Genomic DNA, 21,385 nt, shown 5'->3' with positions numbered 1-21,385 from the left:
TGATAATATAGTAACACAATGGGCCCAGATCTCCTCTTCCATTTTTAATATATGCTTGATTTATTCTTCAATCTTATTATACTTCCTTATATTACTGTGTCTACAGAAGACTATTTCCTTCCTAAATTGTTGTAGTAGACATCTTAGATATGCCAGTTGCCTACATTTTATTGTTTCTTGGGAAATAATAGCAACAACAACACTAGCTCGCACTTGTGTACCACTCTATGGTTTGTACCATTTAAAGTTAATGTCACACTCATCAGGATTATATTAGTGGCACTAGGTCATCAACTCAGAAGGGAGCATCCATAATTTCACCAAAAGAAAACCTTCCAGAAAAAATTTTTTAACGTTGAATAAGTATGTGTTAAAATAAGGTTGATCCAAAATCACCTTCTCTAAAAAACAAAGTCAGCCAAATAGTTTGTTACAAAATATAGAGTGAATACAATGAAATGAGCACCCTAATACCCATTAACGAAAATACATTTAATTGTTACAATCTTTCTGGAAATAAATTTGGGAAAAATGTACCCAAATGCTTAAAAATGTTTGTACCTTGGTGATTCCTCTTCTATTAATATATCCTAAGGACAGATCTGTAATGCAAAGATTTTTTTAAATGAAGATATTCATGTACAAATTATTTATAATAAAAGAAAATTGGATCCAATCAAATGACCAACACAAGGTAATGGTTTAGTAATTATGGTGTATCCGTATGATGGGACATTATGTAGTCACTAAAAATATATTTTTTCAGAATTTTTAATGAGATGGAAAGTGCCTCTGATGTTCTATTAAGTGAAAAATGTCATAAAATAATACGTTAAAATGTAATCTCAAAAATTACATACCCAATAAAAATAGAACACAGTATCTCAATATTGAATTACTATTATTTTCTTCTTTAAATTTTTTATAGTTTCCAAATCTTTAAAGTTGGGCACGTGCTACTTTTAAAATGAGAAACAAAATACCCATAGAAATAAAAAACTAAAATTAATGATGGCTTGTACTGTGAGACCTCGAGTAGCCAGAATGCACAGAGAAATGAAATGCTTTGGTGGATTTAATGTTGTGACAAACTACAGCTTAATTAAGAATCCCTTTCTGAATCTCTTTGCTGAGAATCAAATAATCAGTCAACAATTATTTTCTGAATTTCTACTACCCACTTGATTCAGGGCTGTGCAGGCTATTGTTGTCCAGCCCAGACCAGGCACCTTGCAGAGGATCCAAACCACTACCATTTAGTGAGACAAACATGTGTCAGGCAGCCTCAGTGCCAGGCAATGGGCACATGAGGTTCTGCAGAATACTTGCAGAAGGAGAAGTAATTTTTCCCAGGGAGCTCAAGAAAAGTCTTCACAGAAGACAAAAGGGAGCCTTGCAGCATGGACAGGATTATAATAGACAATGAAAGGAGGACCTCTCTGCTCCACCACCCACCCTCAGGCTGAAGAACTAGACGGACAAAAGCACAGAGGCAGGAAGGAAGCCAGGGCATGTCTGGGCTGTGGAAGAGATCTTCCTAGCAAGAGCAAGGGGTCTCTTGGGGAGTGGTGGGGCATGGTTTCTCAAGGGCATTAATTCACTTCCTAAATCAGTAACTAATGGTCATAACTGAGTCTTTGCTCAATTATTGCAGATACTTTGGTGGCTCAACCATCCTTGGGAACATTAAAAACCACAATACACTTCCATAAATGCACATGTCAAAGGCCTAAGATACCATTCTAAATAATAACCGTAATCCCTTACCTTTGTATAGCTCCTTTCAATTTACAAAGCTTTTCCCTGTGGTTTATCTCATTTGCTCTTCACAGACACCCTATAAGACAAGCATTATTATCACCATTTTACCGATAAGGAAACACACTCAAAGAGATCTGATGGATCATCCCCAGTTACACCACCAGCAAGTGACAGTGGGCTTCAAATCTCCTAACTCCATTGCATTTCCTTCTGTACTGCAGCTGCCTTTGACCCAGGGACACACTCTCGAAGTCCAGTTCTCTTTTACCTCATTCCGAATTTCGTTTTCATCACTGTCATCGTCTTCTTTCTTCTTGGATTATAGGGTACAGAGGGTTCTGTTTGGGTTTGGATTCTTCAAAGCAATTCTCTACTTTCAAAGTGCTTTCACACCTCATTTATCCTTACAACTTTTCAGGTAATTCAGACAAATTGAAAACTTTACTTCAGTCTAAATACACTGAGGACAGAATGGGATGCAGAGAGGGTAGGAGCAGGGAGAGAGAGATGGAGGCAGGAAGGAGCAGCTAATTGACCCAAGCTTTGATTCCCTTCGTGCCACACAGACTTGGGCAGAAAAGGGCCCTATACTCACAGAAGATGTTAAAAAGTACTTGTACTTTGCCCTTCCCAGGTTGACAGACTCCTGGAAATAGAAGAGGTCTAAAATCCATCTTTATGAATTCCATCTTTGTTGCACCATTTTACTACCAAAGCCTTTTCAACATTTGGTTCCATAAGAAAAACAGTTCTGTCATATGGTTTCAAGTACTCCTCACACTTCTGAAACCGAACAGGGCTGCCAACTAATATTGCAAGAACTAAATAGATGACATCTGGAAAGAAGAATTTTAAAACCCACAGTTTCATTACCCTCACCTGTGTCTATAGAGGCAGCATGAAAAGGAGAGGTGAAGCGGCAGAGAGATTCTATGAAACTGACTTTGGGGGGAAATAGTGGGGAGGCGCACCTGTTAAAAATCTGATTTATCATCTGTCTGTGTTGTCCTGATTCGCCAAATGCATTTCAAACAGTTAGGGTGAAGCAGGAGATTGCATGTGAAGCCGGTGAGTTCAAGATGTCTTTACAGCCAATCATCTCGCCAAAATCAAATCCCGTTGCTTAAAACATCAGGCTGGCTGTGGAATTGAGCTGGGATTTAATGAGCAGATAAATCAACGATACTTACTGAGCATCCCCGACGTCCCTGCTCTGTGGAAAACATGGTAGAGTGTAACTTTGGGCGAGCCATTGAATATTTCTTACTCCAGGCTTCCCCATCTGAGAAATTAGGATACTAATAATACCAGCTCTTCCAAATCAACGGAATTATTGTGAAGCTCAAATAAAGTAATATATGTGGAAAGATTTATAAGCTCTAAAGTGCCAGGGAAATGCAAAGTAACATTATTAGACAATGAAGCAGTGGGTCCGACCTTTGCTCACAAGGAGCTTGCAACCTGTTTGTAGGAACAAAGCATAAACATATCAAATGTAAGTAATAGCATAAGGATTAAATTGTAGAAAAAACAACATGGTAAGTGGTTTAGCAAGATAATACGTAATTATTTGCAAGTGAGAGGTACAGACAATGAGATTTATGGATTTAAAACAGGTAGCTATCTCAGTGAGCTGGGGTGATGTGGACAGGCTTTGTGGTAGAAGCGACCTTGGATCTGGCGTTGAAGGGTGGGTAGGTTGAGCAAGAAGTATAGGATATTATCCCCACAGCTAACCTGAGCTGATCCAGATCCAGGTAAAAAAGATGCTTGAGATGGAATTCACAAACCACTCCTGCTCGTGGTCCACTGTCTGAGGCTGACTGAGGTAAGACACGGACAGAGTGGGCTTTAAAAGAAGCCTCTGAACACTACCATAGAGATTCAACTTGGAATTGTTTGACTGCCCCATAACCAAAACCACCCAGACCCTCGTGCTCTTCTTCACCACACCCTTCTCATTCACATTTATTTCACCTGTTAAACTGCAGGGTGTCTTTCAGGAAGAGAATATAGTTACCCAGAGCTGTATTCCCCACTTGAGGCAATCACAGTATGTTCCACTGCGGTTGGCAAACTAAATTTCAAGTGGGAAACACGTAAGTAAAGATAAAGAGGGAGAAAACAAAAGATGTGTCTCATTTCAAAACCATTCACTTAGCTATGGCTGTGCTGAAAAAGTCTTTTTATTTAAGAGGATGTACTAGGTCGCAGGCAAAAGTGGCGAGGCTGTGAAGAGTATTTGAGTTGATTAGTGCAACATGTTAATGCAACCAAGTTCAGAGGTTCAATCTCCTGCCCATTCATTTCACAGACCAAAAAGCAGTTAGCAGTCAGTTTGCTGGATGAAGGATGCAGGAGAAACCCACGCAATCATGCCACTGGTACAAAGAGTGGGTCATGAGCTACTTCAGAACAGGGTACAAATGGCTCCCTCCAACACACGGTCATGCCTAGACACCTGGAAAGCAAGTCAAAGCCCAGGGCACCATCCAGTCCCTTCTTCCCTCCTCCCAAATGCCTTTCACCACTGGTCCAGTCCCTGTCACTCAGTATGTCAAAGATATTTCCTGGTCCACATTTTCACTCAAGCTCTCCCTCCTACCCTTTTGGCTTTCCATTTCTCTCATGTAGGGCATTGATTCAAACCTGCTCCTTTCTTCAGGACTTAAATTTTCATTCCTGCCTCCTCTATAGGGCCATTCCTGATGCCCCAATCCCCACAGCGTTCCCATCATCCGAACTCCTGGCACACTCATACGCCTTTCATTTTGGCCCTGGGATTACTCCCTTGAGCCTGGCACAGTGCTTTGCACCCTGTAAACTCTTTTTAAATGTTTGGTTAAAAAAATAAATTCTGGTTACAGGTGGTAGGAATATGGGGTGGCTAGAAAGAGCAGGATAAAACTTTAGTTTGGGCTTATCTGCTTGGCGTGTGATTGCCTTGTCTTCCCAAACAACACATCAGTAGCAGCATCAGGAATAGTAATGGTAGTGGCAACAGCAGGAGACAGAAGAGTAATAGTGTTAGCCCTTGATTTCTTCATAATATTAGGAGGAAAACGTTTGGCTCTAAATAGAGACGGAGAACTAAGTATAGAATTGGAGCCATTGTCTAAGTCATTTGAGTAAACAAACTGGACAGGGAAACAGGCATAAAAATGATGGAATCATCACCTCCCAACCCATCCTTTGCCTTCTTCTCCAAAACCCAGCTCGTCACAGGTCTTGTTGACTCTCCCTCTGCAATGTCTCCGAGATCTATCCCCACTTCTAGATCATCCTTAGGCCCTCAACCTACCTCAACTAGACTATTCCAGAAACCTCTTGCCTAGTCTCCGTTCCTCTAGCCTTTCCCCTTTTTTAATACATCATTTCAAGGCTGACAATTACTTTACAAAACTCCTGTCTGAGCATGTCACCCCTTGACTTTTAAGCCACGAATGCCTGCCACTCCATTCCCTTAAGGATAAAGTGTATACTTCTTAGCATGACTTCCTAATTTGGCCCCAAACCACCTTTCCAGTTTTATCTCTCCCTGTGAGCCCTCACATCCTACTCCCCAGACACGCCAAGCCCCAAACACAGGGTATTTTTTTTTTCAGTCTCCTTGTCTTTGAAACTGGTGCTCTCTCTGCTTTGCTACCTCCCCCCAACAAACTCCCACTCATCCCATAAAGACCGGCTTAAAAGTTGCTTCTTCTCGGAAGCTTCTCTGACCACAGCTCCATCCTACACCCTCACTCCCTCTTCAGATCCTCACAGAGGACTACCACAACTGCCTGCTCACGTGACTATACAATCCCACGAGACTGAGTCCCTGCAGTGGAGGCTGTGTCCTGTTTATCTCCACATCCTCAGCACTTGGGATGCAGAAGGTGCTCAACCAGTGTTTGTTGTATATTGAACGAGTGAACCCGGGGGGTGCTGTCCACTCTCATCAAATCCATGTCCCGCTCTGCTTTGTCCTTGCAACTGTGTTCCTTGCCTTCCCCATATTTCATCCTGATATATGAATAAAGAATGAGAAACTGATGAAAGTGAAACCATAGGAATGAACAGAGAATGCCAGGTCATTAGCAATCTTTTTTTGCAATCAGAAAGCATTTCTAGATCAAATCTGTGCATCCTGATTCACTGTCCTTTTTTTTCTTTTCCAAAATTCAGAAAGTCACAGAACTTGTTGGTTCTCTCTCTAAAATGTCTCCCACATCTATTCTCACTTTGGGATCATCCTCACGTCTTGACCATATCTGACCTGGGACAAACCAGGAGAATTCTCTTGACCTGAAACTCCTGGAAATTTTTTCTGGTTCATGGTCTGACTTCATTTTAGAAACAGTACCCAGAACAATGTTTTTCTTCTTAGGTCTCCTTTAATGTCACCATAGTACCTTCAAGGCAACACGATAAGAGAGAGGGACTCTGGATTATGCATCCAGACACATAGCTTTTAGTTCCACCTCATCTGCTAATTAATGGTGTGGCTTTGGTCAAGACACTTTCCCTCTCTGGGTCTTGGTCTCCCCTTCTGTTGTCAATTTGAAAAAAACCCTCCAGAAAAGCCTCTAAGACTAAATGAATTTTGAGCTTGTCTTCTACCAGAAGATGCTTTCTGAGGAATTTTCTGGCTCTAACACTCCAGCTCCAGAGCTTCATCCTTCTCACTGTCCTACTTGCTTCCTTTCCCTCTTCTCTCCCCCCTCCACACATGCCAGTATCAAGCCCCACCAAAGCCTGAACATTTTATTAGAATTTATTTCCATTATTACCTTTGTGTCAAGACCTCCTACCAGAAATAGGAAGGGTGAATATAAAAGACCTATTTCCTGTCCATTGTGTTTCCTCCTCCCCTTTCTAGTGAAAATGGCCTATTTGGAGAAGCCAAAATGCTTTTGAATTGAATTCACCAAAGTAATATACACAAGGTTTTAATTTACAGTTTTGGGTCTCCAGGCCCCTGCATATGAGTTCTATAAATGAGATGTGTTGCTACAATAAGTCCCATTGGGAGAGGCTGGACTTAGACTGAGAACAGCTGTAGCACTGTAATCCCACAAAGTCAGCTTCTGAATCAGATATGAATTATTGGTTCAGTCACAAAGCCACGGATACGCTTTCCCCCACAGGCACTCACATATGGCCTTTGGCAGAAATGAAAATACCTTTTCCCTCCTTTGCTGGGTTTGGTTAATAACGAACCTTTATTTTAAATACTTTCTTATGTCTTCACTTCCTTTCTCTTTGTTCTCATTCTGATTTCCTCTTCAAGGCCTCAGATGGCCACCTATACAAGGTGAGGCTAACAGCTCTTGTGAACCATTTAGAGGTAATGGAAGCCAAGGCATCTGAGAGAGTGGTTCTCCGCCTTGGTTGTATACTGGGAACACATGAGGCTCTTTCAAAAATCCCAGTGCCCACATCACACCCTAAGCCAGCTGAATTGGAAACTCTGGGAGTGGGACTAAAGCATCAGTATTTCTTTAAGTACTGAAGTGATTCCTATATGTAGTCAACATTAAAACCACTGCTTTAAAGTCAATTGTGTCTAAAACACGAACAGCCTTTTTCTCTATCCCCAAACAATGTGTAAGGAACATGGGCACCAAAGACTTTGTTCTTGAAACTGAAATTTATGGAAGCATCAGCTCCTAAGCCAAGGCTTGTTCTTTAAACCAAAGTGGATAGCCAAAACTTCAAAAAAGCTACCCAGTTACCACAACTTCTGGAGGTTCAGCTTTCCAATCCTTGAAACATTTGGTCGTGAAGGCTGGAGGCTAGCAGGCACAATGAAAAATGTATAAGAGCTGAGTCACAGGAAGGCTGGGAAAGGGGAAGTGTGTTTCTGACACTATCGATACGGGGAAAGAATCCATTCAAATTTGGGAGCTTCGTTTCCTCATCTGCAAACCAAATCTGGAGGTTGGTGAAATATAGCCTTCAAATGGTTTCCTCCACCATTCTCCTGAAGCTGTCAGATTGATCAAATGTATAAAGTACTACTCCCTCGTTAAACACTGCCCATTTAAGTACAGCCGTGTGCCCTGAGTAATAAAAATAATAATAATAAATAAACAAATTCTGACCTTTTGAGAAGCTCAAGATATTAGGAGAGAAAATAAGAGGAGACTTGGAGCGAATCATCCAGATGCAAGAACTTCACCTTGACACCGGACAATGGAGTAATAGAACAACCACTCTCTTTGTCATTTCGGCGTTAAAGACCACAAATCTTCCTGTGCTACTAGGGAACTCACATTCCTCTGAGCCTCCTTTCCTTCCTCCTCCATAAAGGACTGAGCTCAGCCATGAGTTTGCTGAAGCTTCTAGTTTCTACATGACCACCTTTCAACCTCTACTGCTACGCTGTTGGTTCTGAGTCATTCAGATCGGCTTGGGCATGACCCGTCCTTAAGTAGTTAGTTTTCCTCTTTTCTGAATGAGAAATAGATTGTGATAAAGGTGGAAATGTCACACTCTTCTCTCTGACTCATTGGGATAATTCATCTTGGATTCTTCCTTCTACCTTGACCTTCATATACAATTGTTCCTCTTAATTCTACTTTTTAATAATCTCTTAAACTCATTCCTTCCTTTCCATCTCATTGCCACTGGCCTAGTTCACGTCCTCCACTCTTGGAGAAAGCTGTGCTTCAGAAAAGATGTTTGTGGACAGGCAAGCAGGGGAGGGGGTACCCACTCAGCCAGCCAGTCAATCTATGCAGAGGGAATGGATTGTGAGACCGATGGAAATCAGACCTCCTTTCCATCATAGTCCAGATCTTTGTTATTTCTTCCCTGGACAATTGCAGCAACCTCCTGATGGGCCCACTGTCCACTCCCATCCCCAGTCCTTCTTGAATAAATGATACATATGAAGCACCATGCCTGGTGCTAGGACTACAGAGCTAAGTCACCCTGGTCCTGCCTTCAAGGAGCTCCCAATCCAGCAGATGAGACACAAGTAAGGAAATCATTGCTACAATTTGGTAAGCTTTTGGCTATGGTATCAAAGAGGAAAATATAGCAATTTCTGGCTGCAAAAATCAGAGAATGTTTTGGAGCAGAGGTGGTACCTGAGCTGAGTGACATTCCACATTCCAAACAGAAGGCACAGCATGTGCAAAGACCTGCAGTTAGGAAAGATTACAATTCATTATTGAAATGAATAGGCAGCTCCAGGCAGAGGGCATGCAGATAAAAGCCTGTCAGGACCTGGGGCTGAAAAAAGGAGGCAGGGGCCAAATCCTGAAGAGCTACAGATCCACGTCACAATGAGGAATTTGGACTTTATCCCCTAGTCTATGAGGTGCCATTGGAGGACTTTAAGCAGGGGAATCACAAGATCATACTTAGTTTTAGAATGGCCCCTTTGACAGCAGGCTGGACAATGCTTCCAAAGAGACAAAGCTTAGGGGCAGGTGAAGCTGATAAAGAATGTTACAAAAGTCCAGGTGAGAATACGAGGCCGAAATCGAGGTGGTAACAGTGGGACTGGAGAGGAAGTAAACTTTTTTTAATTAAGATATAATTGACATATAACATTATATTAGTTTCAGGTGTACAACAAAATGATGCAATATTTGTTTATATTGTGAAATGATCACCACAGTAAGTCTAGTTGACATCTGTCACCAAATATGGTTACAAAATTTTTTTCTTGTGATGAGAACTTTTACGATCTACTGTCTTAGCAACTTTCAACTATACATTATTATTAGCCATAGTCACCATGTTGTACATGACATTGCCATGACTGACTCATTTTATAACCGGAAGTTTGTACCTTTTGATCACCTTCACCCATTTCACCCACCCCCCACATCTGGCAACCACCAATCTGTTCTCTGTAACTATGAGCTTGATTTTGTTATTTTTGTTTTAGGTTACACATATAAGTGAGCTTGTACAATATTTGTCTTTTTCCGTCTGACTTACTTCACTTAGCATAACGCCCTCAAGTTTCATCCGTGTTGTCACAAATGGCAAAATTTCCTTCTTTTTTATGGGTGAATAATATTCCGTATATATATATATATATATATATATATATATATATATATATACACCATTTTCTTTATCCGTTCATCCATCAATGCACACTTAACTTGCTTCCATATCTTGGTTCTTGTAAATAATGCTGCAATGAACATAGGGGTGCATATATCATTTTGAATTAGTGTTTTTATTTTCTTTGGATAAATACTCAGAAGTGGAATTGCTAGATCATATGCTAATTTTATTTTTAACTTTTTGAGAAACCTCTAAACTGCTTTCCACAGTGGCTGCACCAATTTCCATTCCCACCAACAGTGCACAAGGGTTCTCTTTTCTCCACCTCCTTATCAACACTTACTTCTTGTCTTTTTGATAGTGGCCATTCTAACAGGTGTGAGGTGATACCTCACTGTGGAAATTTGCATTTCCCTGATGATTAGTGACCCTGAGACCCTCTTCATGTACCAGTTGGCCGTCTGTATATCTTCTTTAGAAAAACATCTAATCAGATCCTCTGCCCATCTTTTAATCAGATTGTTTGATTTTTGCTATTGAGTTGTATGAGTTCTTTACATATTTTGGATTTTAACCCCTTATCAGATACATGATTTGCAAATATTTTCTCCCATTCAGTAGGTTGCCTTTTCATTTTGTTAATGGTTTCCTTTACTGTGCAGAAGCTTTTTAGTTTGGTGTAGTCCCACTTGTTTATTTTTGCTTTTATTGGCTTTACTTTTGGTGTCAAATCCAAAAAATCATCACCAAAACCAATGTCAAGGAACTTACTGCCTATGTTTTCTTCTAAGAGTTTTATGGTTTCAGGTCTTACATACAAGGCTTTAATCCATTTTGAGTTAAATTTTGTGTATGGTCTAAGATAGTGGTCTCGTTTCATTATTTTGCATGTCGTTGTCCATTTTCCCAACAGTATTTATTGAAGTGAGGAAGTAAACTTTAAACTATGTACATACTTATCCTGATTTCCTCCTGGACTTTGGATCTTGTTTTTCGTTTGTTTGGTTTGGTTTGGTTTTTATTTTTTAAACATGAATTGAGTTCTCCCATGCTTTCATTTGTATCAATTAAGCCTCAAAACACCCCCGAAAAATAAGTATTTCTATTTCAGTTTTGCCGGTGAAGAAACTGACTCAGAGAAGTTAAGTAACTTGCCCAAAGCCACACAGCCAAAGGCAGCAGCTAGCCCGGTGCCCAGATTTTCTGACTCTGAGTCAAGAGCTCCTTCAACTGCACCTCCACTAAGTATCCCCAGACTCATTTTTGTTGTATTTCTTTCCTATGCCAGACTGAGGCCTGGCAGACAGAGCATTTGTCTAGGCATAACTTCAGTGGCTCAGAATGCAGCTCTGGCTAAGAGCCTGGCTTTGGAGTCCAAGCAACCTGGGTCTGATTTCCAGCCTTGAGCAATAACCCTCAAGCCTCAGTCTCCCCATTTGTCACAAGAGGGCAACAACAACATCCAGCAGGGTTGCTGTAAGGTTGCTATAAATGAGATCAAAGCCCCCAGGATCATGCCTGGTAGATAGCCTGTTCTCAAGAATTGGGGCCATTTTTTTCCCAAAACAGCCAGGAAAGAGTCAAGCTATAACCAGAAGAGATGTCCCATATTTGACTCAGGAATATGCTAGTAGAGGTGGGAAACAGACATAAACCAGGACCTGAAAAAAAAATTTTTACATGGTCTTAACATCTCTCCTGTCACCTCTAAGACAATTCTTTCTACTTCCATTTATGTCACTGAGGTGACCCCCTAACCCCCTCCCCAAGCAAGCTTAATATCAAGCCCAGGAAAGCCCTGTGCTAAACTACGTTATGGGGGGCAGGGGGCGTTCTGTTCTTTTTTCCTCTCTCCTTTCACACTAGAATTAAGAAACCTGTAACTTGCTGCTTATCTCATTATCTCCTGCCTTGCATTTTAATGCGTCGCCTCTAAAAAGACCTCATTGATATTCCAGTTATGTATGTGTTTGTTTGTGTCTCTTGGGAAAATTTGCTACCGATCTTCCAAGTTGAGCACCAGCATCCTCACAGCTCAAAGTTGGATCTCTCTTTTGTATAAGGAAAAAAAATGGAGGTGGTTTGAATATTTTGCATCTACAAGAAGCTGTAAATAGAACAGCTCAAGAGTCTCAATCCAAATCTACGAGCAAAAAGGCAGGTGAAGAATTGGGTATCTTCCCGGGAAGCTGGGTTATGTCGATGAATAATTCAAGCCTAAAGGCTCTTAGAAGGACACAGTTACCTGGTTTTCCAGATAATTAGAGATCCCCCTGACAAAAAGGTTTTAACCTAATTTAACCAGATAATTAACCAGATCATCCAGAAAAGAGCAAGCTTTTTATCCTGCCTAAATTATCCAGTTTCATCATTGTTAGGTAACTGACAACCTTCTCCACTCACTGCTGTGTGGAGTCTATGCTGCGGACGGAGCTAATCGAGCCTTGAGTTAACAGATGACATGAACAGGATAACAAGAAATTATCTTACAAAATCTAGTTGCTCTTTTCAACTGCTACAGATCATGGCTATTTTCACACAAAGTACATTGGGAAGCTGAGGGAAATATCTATAACAAAACAAAAAACCCTACCGTGAGGAAAAACTAGATATTGTAGGGCCTGATTTTACTGACTTTTTACACAGACTGAATCATTTAAATAATGGCTTGCTGCATATTACTTGGCTTATGTGTTAACACCAGGAGATAGAAGTAGATAGAGCATTTTTATGGGTCTGATGTTACTGCAGCTGATAAAACTTTCTCATTTTATTAATCAGCTTCTAGTTCCCCAAAACGATCCATTGAGATCTGTGAGGAGTAGGCCACTGCCGATACTAATAAAACATTTACTGAGTACCACACACGTGTGAGGTCTCTAACATTTATGATTTCATTTAAACATGGAAAAGGCCCTTCAAGACAGGTTTTTATTTTCCCCATTTTACTGACGAGGACACCGAGATTTGGGGCATAATGGGCAGTGGCACTCTATGAAGTCAGGTTGGAGTAACTGGAGAATGGGTGCTCTCTGCCCTCGGCCCTGGGTCTCCCCAGATAGTGTACTGCTACAGGAACATGCCCCTTTGCTAACTTCCAGCATGGCCTACATCCTACTTCTAAAAGTATTGATCAGGACACTAAGAACAACTATCGAAAGGATGGCAATCAAAATTTGTCATAGCTTTTAACTCTTCGGAGGCAAATACAGGTGCGATAGCTTGTTAATTAAAACCATGGTTGCTGGAGTCAACCTGGATAGAATTCTAGATCTGCTACTTATTAGCTGTGGGATCTTAAACCAACTACTCTTTCTAATCTCAGCTTTCTCTTTGTAAAATGGAGGGCCATCGCAAGTATTAAAAGAGTTGAGGCATGCACGATACCTGGCACACAGTAAGTGCTTAATAATTGTTATTAGTAAACATGGAGTAGAGCAATCATTGCTAGGAATGCAATGAACAATATAAACAATTCTTTATTAATAACCATTGATCTGGATAATTTAGTGACAATTAACGCTGATATAGCTGGGCGCTGTTTAAAGTGCTCTGTACATGTTAACATGTTAATACTTGTAATAACCCTCTAAGGTTAGCAGCTATTATTATGCCATTTTACAGATGAGAAAGTTACTTAAACTCAAAAAAACAGGGAGGTAAAAGTCAAGTCCAAGGTCACACAGCTAGTACCTAACAGGGCTGGAATTTGAACCCAAGAGTCCAGCTCCTGAGCCCATGATTCTAGCTGCTCTCCTCTCCTGCTTCCCCCAACTGCAGAAGAGCAGGATTTTTACTACAGTCACAAGTCATTTCATCACCATGGCCACTGTCCTCTCTGTAAAGAGTCCTGGCCATTGCTCCCCTTATTTGCCCAGCATTTAAGCTTCCCCCAGCTTTCAGGGCGATGATATATAGGGAAATTCTGACTGTAATTTCTTAGGTACAACCTTTTTATTTTTGCTGCCTGTACTAGTTGAATCGATAACAAGAGACAAAAAATATTCTACGTAACCACAGATTCGAGCCATCCCTGTGGTTGCTACAGGATATTAACAAGGGAACCTACTTTGCCGTGACAAGACGTAGTGGAAGAGGGCCAGATGTCCCATTAAAAGTCCTTTCCAACCTAAATGAGTTTGTGACGATGTGTGTTTATATGTGTGAGGATAAAACACACTGTGACCATCGCTTCTCCTAGTGTCTAAGCCGTTATCTGAGAATGAGGCGCTTCAGGAGGCTAATTGAGCACTGGAGGCTGTCTACACAGGCAGAGCAGAGGGGAGATCTGGAGCCTTCCACAGCCCCCCGCCCCCAGACACACACACACATATTCAAGAAAAACCCTCCTAAATTATCCAGGCAGGCCAATTGCATCTGAGAGCAGATCAACATAAACTTCATTTTCCCACTACAGACAAAATATTTTTATGTTTTCAGGAGCCTGAGCTTTCAGCTGCCCAGATAAGTCTCAGGTAGCCGATTCTGTAAAATGGTCCTCACAGCACTTCTGAGTGTACTTCTGGCTCTGCCCGTTCCGCTCCGACTTAGCCACGGTGCCCCGGCCCTGATTTTCAGAGCCACACTGTACCAGCCGCAGCCATTTTGCGATTTCATAGCTAACATTTAAAAGAAAAACTAAAGGTGAAAAAGAATCATATTAAAAGTCAACCTCACATTTTGTATAAAGATGTTATTCTTTTGATGGTTATTTATTACTGTTGGTCTTTTTGGATTAATTATGGCACCGTTTTGTAAGTGGCAGGAGCAATCTGTCACCCAGAATTACACAGAAGGCCACCCAAGTTCCGTATTTCCTGTATCCTGCTGTAAATCAGTGTAACTTGCAGGAGAGCATGCCACCACACCCCGATGGCCAGCCCGTCCTCTGTCCCAATCAATGCAGTGCCCACCGCTCCCCTCTTCTCACTCCCCAAGAGATCCTGAAAGAGGATTTGTCCAGGAACGCCACAGCCCCGCAGCGTGCTGACTTCATAAAGAGACGAGGTGAAGTAACACTTTTCTTTTTAATACCCCATGGTGTTGAACTGAAATTGCAGCCTGCTTCTATTTTCAGAGGCCTCCTTGGTAAGAGAATGTTTTTATCGGGAGATACAATGACCGTGGCCCATACTCTGTGGTTCCCATGAAGGCCTTGCCAAAGTCCATGAATGCTCGCTTTATGAATTCGTCTTGCAGGTGTTCAGGGGGGTATGTAATCACTAATGAATAGTCGAAAAACACAGAAACTCTGCAGCCTCTGGCACGGAGAGCCGCTGGGCTTTATAATTCTGTGAGAAAACACACATGCATCTAAATGCATCTAAGCATTCCCTAGGCTCCAGCGTTGCCTGAGGCCAAATATTCGTCACAGTCCATCCCTGGGCTGGTGGTACATTCCAGAAAAGAAGGGATTTGTAGTGACCCTGTGGACGGAGAAGTTTGTGGCTCTTACATGATTTTCCTGCTCTGACTTGGTACAGGAATCATCTGGGCCAAGGTACCACCTTTCTGCACACGCCGTTTATGTAACCCAGCAGGCTAGACCGCCGGGATATTTTATGAAGACTTCATGGACCCAGGCCCAGGTGGGCTGGCTGCCCAGGGAAAAAGGCACTGGGAGGTCAAGACCGAGTGACCTCAGATAATCTGCGCGCATCCTTGGGCAGGGGACGAACGAGAACTGGGGGGAGACAAGAATAGAGTAAGTTCTCAACAGACTGGATGAGGAGTAGGGGGACAGGGGAAGAAAGTGTCCTGGTACTGGGGCCCACAGAGCCAGAGGGCTTAAATCTAAATAGAATTTCTTGTATCTCCTCCACCCAAGAGAAGTTACCTGAGAATCAGTGATGGTGGGAAAAGGGTCACTATTAGTTAATCTAGCTTGTCCTTCCGGGCCACAGCCCCAGGGAGAGGGCAAAGATGTGGAAGGAAATGTTTGTCATTTTTCTCACTTTCCCTACGTGCCCTCCCTCTGCATCACGGGCTCTCTCTGAGCCGAAAACTGGAAAAAATCAATGTGGGGGAGGGGGCTGGCCCCGTGGCCGAGTGGTTAAGTTCGCGCGCTCTGCTGCAGGCGGCCCAGTGTTTCGTCGGTTCGAATCCTGGGCGCGGACATGGCACTGCTCGTCAGACCACGCTGAGGCAGCGTCCCACATGCCACAACTAGAGGAACCCACAACGAAGAATACACAACTATGTACCGGGGGGCTTTGGGGAGAAAAAGGAAAAAATAAAATCTTTAAAAAAAATAAAAAATAAAAAAAATAAAAAATAAAAAAAATCAATGTGGGGGGACTTGATCAGCTCTCTAGCCCTCTAGAAGGCTGCAAAAGATTTGGGAGATTCGCTGAGAGATTTCCAACTTCCCTGGCCCCGTGAAGGGGTAGCAAGCTCTCCACCAGTACAGACTCAGGCGTTGGAGAAAGACAGGAGCCTAGTGTGGGAAAAACAGGATATTGGGGGTAACAGGTGACCCCTCCCAGCAGCTTCCATGGCCAAGAGCAGCCCACACTCCTGGCACGAAGACCCTCCAGAGGCACTGGGGAAAGAAAGCAGGGGCTGACAGGTGTGACAGGGCCTTGGCCCTGAGAGGGAAGCTTCTGGTCTTCGGCACCTGGGACACTAGGACATTCTCTTTTATCCAGAGCTAGCAAGAGTGGCCCCAGAGCAGAGCTGGAATTAGAGTTGGGAAGCTGAGCTAGCAAGACTACCCGTGAACATTGAAAAAATCAACTTCCGTACTTTTAGGAGTTGAAAGAATTTTGAGACATGGGAGCTACAAAGATAGCTGAACTTTTCTCACAAAATATCCACCTTGTCTGGGTTTTCATACCTCTCCTAATTCATGTTACTCTAGCATTTCCTATCAGCCACATCGACAAATGTACCCCAAGACTACCCCATGGGCCAGCCTACCAGTTATAGTTAAGTGGAAAGTGAAGTCTTTGCATTAGTGATATCTCAGAAGCAGGAAAGAAGACATCTATTTCCAAAAATATTTCCCAACTTGGCCCCCTGAGACCAAAAATTCCACAATTAGAGATGTACGTATTCTTTTGGTTCTAGACAACCTTGAGCTACCATAAATATTAATTTATCCAGCAAATATCTATTGAACACCTTCTTTGTGCCATGCACTGTGCTAGGCATTAGATAAAGGGGGCAAATAACACAGACAAGGTTTCCGCTCTCCTGGCACTTACATTAATCTGTATCAATCATTTCCTGAAAGCACATTTCAATAGAGGAGGGGAGCTATGGCAAGACCACCCACAGGAGAGCAGGGCGGTGACAGGCTGTCCCTGAAAAGGAGGAAAAAGTGGCAAAGTAAGGGCCACTGAGGATAAATGTCACCTCCTTCACTCATGCATTCATTCATTCATCCATTCCACAAAGATGTTTTACACATCCCTCTAGAGCCAAATACTGGGAATATATCAGTGAACAAGACAGACACAGCCCCTGCACTAGGGAAACTCATATCTAGTGTGGGAGACAGACACTTAACTAAAGCAAACAGCAAAATATGATTAGTGCTAGTCGGGGTGGGCAAAGGGCACTAAAATAACACACATTAGGGGCCCATTAAGCAGACTTGGGGAAAGGTTTTGATCAGCGAAGTCTTCTTGAAGGGAGGGAAATCACAGGAGTGGGAGGTGAGGATTCAGTATTCCTGAGAAAGGGAACGGCATATGCAAAGTCCCTAAAACAAGAATACTATCGTGCTCCCCAGCTCCACAGTTGGAAGGTGGAACAGCAAAGTACAGTTAAGGTAGATCGCACATCACCTATGGGTCTAGACTAGGGCATAGTTGATTTTTCCTGCAAAGGGCCAGACAGTCAATATTGTAGGTTCTGTGGCCCATGTGGTCTGTTGCAACTACTCAACGCTGCCGTTGTAACAGGAACTAGCCGTAGGCAATAGCCAAACAAATGGATGTGGCTGCGTTTCAATAACACTATATTCACACAAAAAGGCGGTAGTGAATTTGGCCCTTGAGCCATAGTTTTTCAGCCTCTGGTCTAACCAGGACTTGGAGCCAAATATAGGAGCTAAAGGAACCTCACGCTCTGGTGTGGGCCTCCCAAGGGAAAGGTAAAATTTGTGGCAAAAGAATACCAGGTGGGGAACTGGGAGATCTGAACTCAGGTGTTGGTCAGGGCACAGACTCAGGATAACATCTTCCTGACCTGTAAAATGAAAGTGGAGAATAAGGTGGTCTCCGGGGCCTCTTCTCCGTAAGTTTAGAGCTGGGGTACTTGACCCGGCGCGCAGGATGCCCCAGGGAGTCCATGCATAATATTGAGCAGTCCGTGAACTTAGATGGAAAAACATTACGTTTTTAGTTTCAGTAATTTCCAACTGGAATGTGATGTTGACTTCAATTACAAGTGTAGGCAACAAACCACAGTGGTATTAGCTGTACCTATGACATTGTCTCCAGTAGAAATCACAGATATTTTTGTGTCATGTTACCGTTATGGCATGTGTGTTGAAATGCATCACTTCTTTGAATTTGTGGTCACTATTAGATCTGCAACGAGACTTTGTTAGTTAACGTATTAATAGAGACACGTATCTATATCACAAATTGGAGTTTTTGATATTTGATAACTATATTTCAATACAATTGGTTTTCTTTGCAAACCTATGTAGTTTATTTTGCCCACTAAAAAACAGTATTCTGGGGGCCAGCCCCGTGGCTGAGTGGTTAAGTTCACATGCTCCACTTGGGTGGCCCAGGGTTTCACCAGTTCCGATCCTGGGTGCAGACATAGCACCACTCATCAGGCTATGCTGAGGCGGCATCCCACATGCCACAACTAGAGGCACTCACAACTAGAATATACAACTATGTACTGGGGGGCTTTGAGGAGAAAGCAAAAAAGAAGAAGATTGGCAACAGATGTTAGCTCAGGTGCCAATCTTCAAAAGAAAAATAGTATTCTGACAAGGAGTCCATCCCCCCAAAAATGGTTGATAGTTCCTGGTCTAAAGCAATGAATTATTTTTTGTTTTTAAAGATTGGCACCTGAGCTAACATCTGTTGCCAACCTCCTTTTATTTTCCTTCTTCGCCCCCAAATCCCCTAGTCCATAGTTGTGTATTCTAGTTGCAGGTCCTTCTGGCTCTGCTGTGTGGGACACCACCTCAGCGTGGCTTGATGAGCAGTGCTAGGTCCACGCCCAGGATCCAAACTGGCGAAACTCTGGGCCCCCAAGACAGAGTGTGATAACTTAACCACTCGGCCACGGGGCCAGCCCCCTAGAGCAATGAATTGTTAATTTATATCTATTACATTAGAAAAATATTTCTTTAAAAAAGCACCCTTTTAGGGGGAAGATGTGGCAAAGGAGTAGTTTCTTACATAACTTGATGAAAATGAAAATTGTTCCAGCCTTTTTAGAAAGGAACATGGCAACGTTTATTAAAATTTTAAAAGACATATATATCTGTAATCTCACTCCTGGGAATTTAGCTAATATAAATAAAAACACCCATACAAAAAAACATATATGGACAAGCATTGTTCAAAAGATCTAAAGCAAACACATCTGGAAGCAAAATAAATGCCTATTGCTAAGGGGAAGATTGGGAACTCATGATAGATTCCACCCAGTAGAATATTATGTAGTTATTAAAAAGAATGACTTGGGGGCCAGCTCTGTGGCTGAGTGGTTAACTTCGCACGCTCCGCTGCGGTGGCCCAGGGTTCGGATCCTGGGTGCGGACATGGCCATGTTGAGGTGGTGTCCCACATCCCACAGCTAGAAGGACCTGCAGCTAAGAGATACAACTGCGTATGGGGGGATTTGGGGAGATAAAGCAGAAAAAAAAAAAAAAAAAGAGTGACTTGCAGCTCTGCAAGACACCCTGGTGGAATTTCCACGCAGCATCATTGAATGAGGAAAGTAATACAATTTTATTCCATTTAATTAAAATTCGCCTCAGAAAAAGGAACGCTATATGTGTATGACGTGTGTGTGTGATTATACGAGCATGGAGAAGAGTGAGGAAGGAACTCTACCAGGATGCTAATGTGAGTTACACGGGAGAAGGTGACGGTGGTGGAGAGGGTTGTGGGGGAGGAGGAGCCAAGCAAAGCAGAAAAGAAAGACCACACTAACAACAACAAAGTGTATCTAGAAAGTGATTGCATTTTTGTGTTTATATAAAATTATGTTGGTCTAGTTAAAAGAGAAACAATTTCCTCGACCCCTCAGAAAAAGCGATGATATCAGATAAACGTAGGCTGAGTTCACCTTCTCTGGTTAACTGTGAATACAACCAATATCTTTTGAATCCCCCTTTGCTCCAAATTGATGCCTGACATCTTCTGGCAGCTTATTTGGGAATTGAAAAGATAAATCACGACACTCGAAATGGTTTTATTTTACAAACGAATATGGCTATTTTGATACAAACGACTCATTCATTCATTCATTCACTCCTTCATTTACAGAGAACCATAAGTGGTCTAAGGATAAAAAAGAGCTAGAGGACAGGAAGGGAGGAGTGTTTTATGTTCTTCTCTGTCTCTAGTTTGTTTCTTTATTGTTGTTAATTAATGTCAAACATATTTTTTCTCATTTCCTCTACTTACTCCTTTGCTGGCTCACCAAATTCTCACACAGATAAGATCGATGCCAGGACATCACAGATACTCAATAGAGGCTTGTAGAGCAATGAATGCAAGTCCACTTGTCACACCTTTCAAGGTCAGGAGGGAGTAGCATTGGCTCCGGCCAGTCGCAGTCCTGCCCGATGACCTAGAAGCTCAGGAATCCGATCAGGCCACTTTGCAGAGGCCGGCCACTCCACCAACTGCCCATCAGTTTCTATCCTGCCAGCCAAGAACCAGAACAAAGGAAGTGAAATGCCAGCAGCTTTCAGTCTCCTCACCCAATTCGATGGCCTTTTTGTTTTTACTTCCCCAGATCTATTCTGGGAACCGTTAACCAAAAGATAGTCTGATTCTCTCAAACTGCTGTTTTTAACTCTTAGGAGGAAAAAGGCTCTCACAGTTTTCCCCTCTCACAGAGCGGAGGATGGAAAACAATTCTAGACATACTGGATTCTCTAATATAGGTGGCAGCCACCACCGCCTAATAATAATTACAATTCCTTACAGCCAGGGCCATACATTTCAAAGTGTTTCCTTCCACACATAACATTTCGTGAGAGACAGGAAGCACAGGCAGTATTACTAGCATGCGGCTCAGAATCTGAAGCTAGGTATAGGTACACGACTTGCTGGAGATGATAAACCAGCAATATGGGAACTAGTTGACCTCAGGTCTTTCAAATAATGACAGGAGCGCAGGAGCAATCAGCATTTTAGAGAAAATAAATTGGTGTAAATCAGCAACGCCCAACAAAAATAGAACGTGAGTCACACGGTAAGTTAAAAATTTTCAAGGCCAGCCCGGTGGCGCAGGGGTTAAGTTCCCACTTTCCACTTTGGCGGCCCGGGGTTCGCCGGTTCGGATGCCCAGTGCAGACATGGCACCGCTTGGCAAAAGCCATGCTGTGGTAGGCGTCCCACATATAAAGTAGAGGAAGATGGGCACGGATGTGAGCTCAAGGCCAGTCTTCCTCAGCAAAAAG

At 42.5% G+C, this 21,385-nt stretch overlaps 2 long non-coding RNA genes across 11 annotated transcripts in view; one reads left to right on the top strand and one right to left on the bottom strand.

The window, feature by feature from the left end:
* LOC103557915 (uncharacterized) overlaps positions 1-21,385 on the bottom strand; it is a 242,031-nt gene that overhangs the window by 203,099 nt on the left and 17,547 nt on the right. For 5 of the 10 annotated variants that reach the window (XR_011541386.1, XR_011541384.1, XR_011541381.1 and 2 more), the window contains exons 6-8: positions 20,382-20,621; positions 1,768-1,837; positions 562-602 (exon numbers count right to left, since the gene is read on the bottom strand). This is a non-coding gene — a long non-coding RNA (uncharacterized lncRNA). The remainder of the gene's footprint in view (positions 1-561; positions 603-1,767; positions 1,838-20,381; positions 20,622-21,385) is intronic. The other 5 variants (XR_011541387.1, XR_011541383.1, XR_011541389.1 and 2 more) reach the window with 5 other exon arrangements.
* Positions 14,642-16,061, top strand: LOC139084097 (uncharacterized). Its single transcript, XR_011541395.1, has 3 exons — positions 14,642-14,781; positions 15,258-15,478; positions 15,851-16,061. It is a non-coding gene; the product is annotated as an uncharacterized lncRNA (long non-coding RNA).

The sequence above is a fragment of the Equus przewalskii genome, chromosome 6 (assembly GCF_037783145.1).
Source record: "Equus przewalskii isolate Varuska chromosome 6, EquPr2, whole genome shotgun sequence".
Lineage (NCBI taxonomy): Eukaryota > Metazoa > Chordata > Mammalia > Perissodactyla > Equidae > Equus > Equus przewalskii.
Note: the sequence above shows the minus strand (reverse complement) of the source record. Positions and strands in the feature narration are given on the sequence as shown.